The following is a 4,417-nucleotide window of genomic DNA, read 5'->3' as shown; positions in this document are numbered from 1 at the left end:
CCACCTTAAGACGATTTGGATTTTGGGATGATCACATAAGCATTTTACAGCAACTATTATTATTGTGTTCAATGGTATCAAGGAAAATATGCTCACAATGAATAAAAAAGATGGGAAATCTCAGCAGAGAAATAGAAACTATAAAAAAAGAACTGAATGGAAATTCTAGAACTGAAATATACAATCCAGGAAAGAAAACCATGGAGGTCTGTCTGTTGTCTCACCTGCAGGCAGGGAACTCAAGGTCCTTGTTAGATTAACCTCATCCCAAATTGACAGAATGACTTCTCCTCTGGCAAACATGCTTAAGTATTTGGCACAAAGCATTCCCCTTTCCTGAGGCTTCCTCTGACACCTTCACTCCTCTCTTGGACAGAGAATTTCCTTCCTCCTCTGTTCTATAACAGACTTCTATTGTTTCTGCCTGCTCAGCATTCATTCCCTGTTCCTGATTTTCCTTTGGGGAGACCACTTCTCTTCCACATTTTATCCTTCTGGCTTGAGAGGAGCTGGCCCTCCTCCCTGGCACCAGGAATGGGCCCATGAGCCAGCCATGGTCATTTGGTGTATTTCTAACCCATAGCCACATAATGAGGTCACTAGACAGGGATGTGAGTGAAACCAAGCCAGTGAGAACACTCCCAAGGATTTTTTTTATTAATTAATTTATTTTTATTATATTATGTTAATCACCATACATTACAACATTAGTTTTTGACTCCCAAGGATTTTGGTTGACATCTTTGGGCAGGAGATTTTACTGCTTCATCCCTAAATGGGCACAGTTGTAAGCTGGGAGATTTTGGCAGCCACTGTGTCACCGGTTTAAGAATGACAACACAGGACAAAGGAGAACCAAGAGGTAGAGAGAGGTCAATTCCTGATAGCGTTGTTTGTGTACCCGGATCCGTCACGCCTGAAGCCATCTATTTGCCTTTAGATTTCGCAGTGAAGGGAGCCAATAAATTTCCTTTTCTGTTTTCATGGATTTGAGTTGGGTTTCTGTCACTGATGGCTGAAAAAGTCAGGCAGATATCATTCCCATAGCTTTAGTCACATTCTGGTGCTGACACACCAGTTGGACTGGGAAGTCCTAAAGGGGTAAGGAATATTCTGCTTTAGTTTGCATTCCAACACCTAGAACATTCCATGACAGGTAGAAAGTTCTTGATTGTGTTTACCAAGTGAATGAGCAACTTTAATGCATCTTAGTAAACTCGGCCCTTTGGAATAATATTTTGCCTGGGTAATGTATTTTGTGTATGTATTTTGTGTCTTTTGTGTATGACCTTTTCGGATCTCATAAGATGTTAACGTCCCCATATTACAGTTGGAGACAAAAGATTTTGGAAGCTTTGTAACAAACCTGAGGTCTTGAAGATAATAAAGAATGGAGCAGAGATTGTGCAACCAAAGGGTTTGTCTTCAGAACCCTATCTTGCCCATCCAGGCATATTGCTCCCCATTTCAGAGGGTGGAAGCCTGGGTGGAGGTGTTATTTTGTTTTAACGTGATGGAGAAACAATGAGGCAGATGTGGGTTAAGTACACAGGGATACTGGAAAGAAGAAGGAAAGAACACTATAGTCCTAGTGTGTGGAGAAGAAAAGCAGATTCATTTTTTATTAGTTTACCTGTACCCTACAAACAATTAGCAAAAAAGGAAAGTATGTGCTAGAAAAAAAATAATAAAATGCATCCCAAGCAATTGAAAAGAATGCCTTTTAATGACTCACCAGTGGAAATCAACAGCATCGCAAATCCTGTGTGGGTTTCCTGGGACTCCCACAACAGCAAACCGAGTGGTTTAAACAACAGAAATGTCTTGTGTCATCGTTCTGGAGGCTGGAGTCCAAGATCAAGGTGTTGGCAAGGCCATGCTCCCTCCGAAGGTGCTGGGAAGACTGTCCCAGGCCTCGCTGCCAGCTTCTGGAAGTTTCTTGGCTGCTGGAGATACGGATCTAGTCTTGACATGGCATTCTCCCTATGTGTGTCCGTGTCCAAATTACCCTCGTTAAGAAGGACACCAGTCCCATTGGTTAAGGCCACCCTACTCCCGTGTCACCTTATCTTAACTAATTATACCTGGAAAGACCCTATTGCGGAATCAAGTCATATTCTCAAGTTCTGGGTTTAGAACTTCAACATATGACTTGGGGTGGGAGACACAATTCAGCCCATACAACTCCTCTTTAGTATAGAATGACATAGCGTCGACTGTAAACATTGTTTCCAACTTGTTCTGTTGAGTGCTAGTGGGCTGTGGGATGCACGCACACACACGCACGCCCACAGGAAGGTTAAATTTCCACCGAGCGACAAGCAGGGTTAAATGGAGGGGGGAAAACCTAACGTGGAAAAACTGACTTTGGATTTTAACCAATGCCCCAATGTTTGAAAAATAGTCTGAGGATTTCAGGGAGCCCAGAGCCCAGCCAGCTCCCCAGCCCTTCGGCGGCCCCCGAGGCTCAGGACCTTGCCTTCTGGTTTTGCTCCAAGTCTCTTGCACCAGAGCACAGTGTGGGTGGGTGGGGTGTCTGGGGCAAAGACATAGATACTATTATTATTTTGGCCCCCTCTTCGTGCTGGCAGCCACAGCTCGCAGTGTCCCCCAAAAGCCAAACTTTAGGTCAAAACCAGAGGTATAACTGATGGAGCCAAGGGGCAAAGATGCCCCATTTCCCTGAAATGAGACCACGTTGTTTCTGCCCCACAGCGAGGCCGACGAGGTGCCGGCCAGCAGCACTCCAGGCCCGGGCCAGGTGAGGATGGCGGGACAGTTCTAGCCTTTCTCTCCGACCTGGCCCCCAGCACTCAGCCCTGCTCCAGATGGCTTTCGCTGCCCACCCACCCTCATCCCTGGCGCCCTGCCGTCCCACTCACTGTGTTTGGGGCACTGTCTTAGAAGCTGGTTGTGGTTTTCCCTCTGCAGACCGAGAGCTCCTGCAAGGAAGAATGTTTAATTCTCTTATGCTTCCCTGCCCACAGCCTGGCACGTGAGAGTACTTAAATATTGATGGCGTGGATGGATGGATACGCCGGGAAGAGAAATTGCACCAATCTGGTGCAAGGTGCTGGCCAGATCCGTGTCCCCTCGCTAGGACCAAAGCACCCACTCCTCACTCCTGCCCAGGGGGAGGTCTGAGGAGCCCCCATAAGGAGGGGTGGCAGCCCGTAAGATGACCAGATAGGAAACCTGTCCCACACTCAGATTTTCAGGATTTCTGTCCAGGGATGGAGAGACAGTTGGTCCATCAGGAGTGGAGAGAAGTCAAGAGACACAGAAGGAGCACTGGGGCCATGAGGCCATGGAAGCTGTGCCTGAGGCTAATGTCTGGATGAGACAGCAGCTTGAGCCAGAGCAGAGCAGAGAGAAGGCATTGTGTCACTAGAGACAGTAGAAGCCAGAGGGGACAGAAGCTTCGAGGAAGCACTGTGCATAGCGTGGAACAATGGAGTAAAGGAAAGGTCATCAGAGGAGGAGATGAGGTGGGACTTGTAGAGGGATGAAGTGATGGAGGCCGAGCCAGAAAATGGCCACATCCCCAGGCCAGCAGGGGACCCACGAGCTAGCTCCCGGAGCTCTGGGAGATTGCACTCGCCTTTATTCCTGAATGCAAACTTGAAAGCTCGTTGTGGGTGGAGAAAGCCAGGGGAGAGTGCCTTCCCTTCAAGGGGCCTGGATCCTCAGAGTTGGAGGTGCTGGGGTTTGCCGACAGGGGCCGGGATCTCCCCTCCTCCCCCACATTTACGAGAAACCAACGTGCTTGGCTCGTGTCCCCGAAATCTTGCGGCCTGTAGTCTCTGGAATTGGGTTTATTTATTCATTTAAATTGGATTCTGGCATTTGCTTGTGTTTGTTCTCTCCATAAAGACCTTTTTATTTGGGTCCTGGAGGGCTGTTTACTGCTTAGCACGTGCGGTACAAAGGAGGGAGCGGACTGCAGACCCTAATGTTCCACTCCAGTGACCAGGGCTCAGAGGGGCGCCAGCATGGGGCTCTGCCTCCACCCAAGACACCCCTCACCTCGGGGCCAATGGGAAGGGCTCCATCCAGCTAAGAACAGCCGGGAGGAGGTGGGCTCCCCACCGGTCTCCAGGCAGACACAGTCTTGGATGTCATTTGGGAGCGAGCTTGATTGCAGTCCTAAGAAGGACTTCAATAAAAAAGAACATTCCCTGTGCTTGTTTTCTTTTTGTTTTTATTCTAAAGGGTTGAGAAGACTGAAGACTGGGTAGGAGGCGTGCTGGGATGAGAGTCACAGGGGAAGTGTTAAGATGGTTTTGGCCCCAGGGCGCAGGCAGCAGCCGGACTTGCTCGGGAGCCTGGGGAAGGGGAAGATGGGTCAAAAGTGGAGGAACGACCACAAGATCCCGCAGTCGTGCTCTTTGGTATTTCCCCAGAGGAGCAGAAAACT

The 4,417-nt window shown here is 48.5% G+C and overlaps 1 long non-coding RNA gene across 1 annotated transcript; it reads right to left on the bottom strand.

The window, feature by feature from the left end:
* Positions 1 to 688: 688 nt before the first annotated feature.
* On the bottom strand, positions 689 to 2,918 carry LOC118528394 (uncharacterized). Its single transcript, XR_004913626.2, has 3 exons — positions 2,883 to 2,918; positions 1,736 to 1,943; positions 689 to 1,093 (listed from the first exon to the last, which is right to left on the bottom strand). It is a non-coding gene; the product is annotated as an uncharacterized LOC118528394 (long non-coding RNA).
* Between the last annotated feature and the right edge of the window lie 1,499 nt (positions 2,919 to 4,417).

Source organism: Halichoerus grypus, chromosome 13 (assembly GCF_964656455.1).
Source record: "Halichoerus grypus chromosome 13, mHalGry1.hap1.1, whole genome shotgun sequence".
NCBI lineage: Eukaryota > Metazoa > Chordata > Mammalia > Carnivora > Phocidae > Halichoerus > Halichoerus grypus.
Note: the sequence above shows the minus strand (reverse complement) of the source record. Positions and strands in the feature narration are given on the sequence as shown.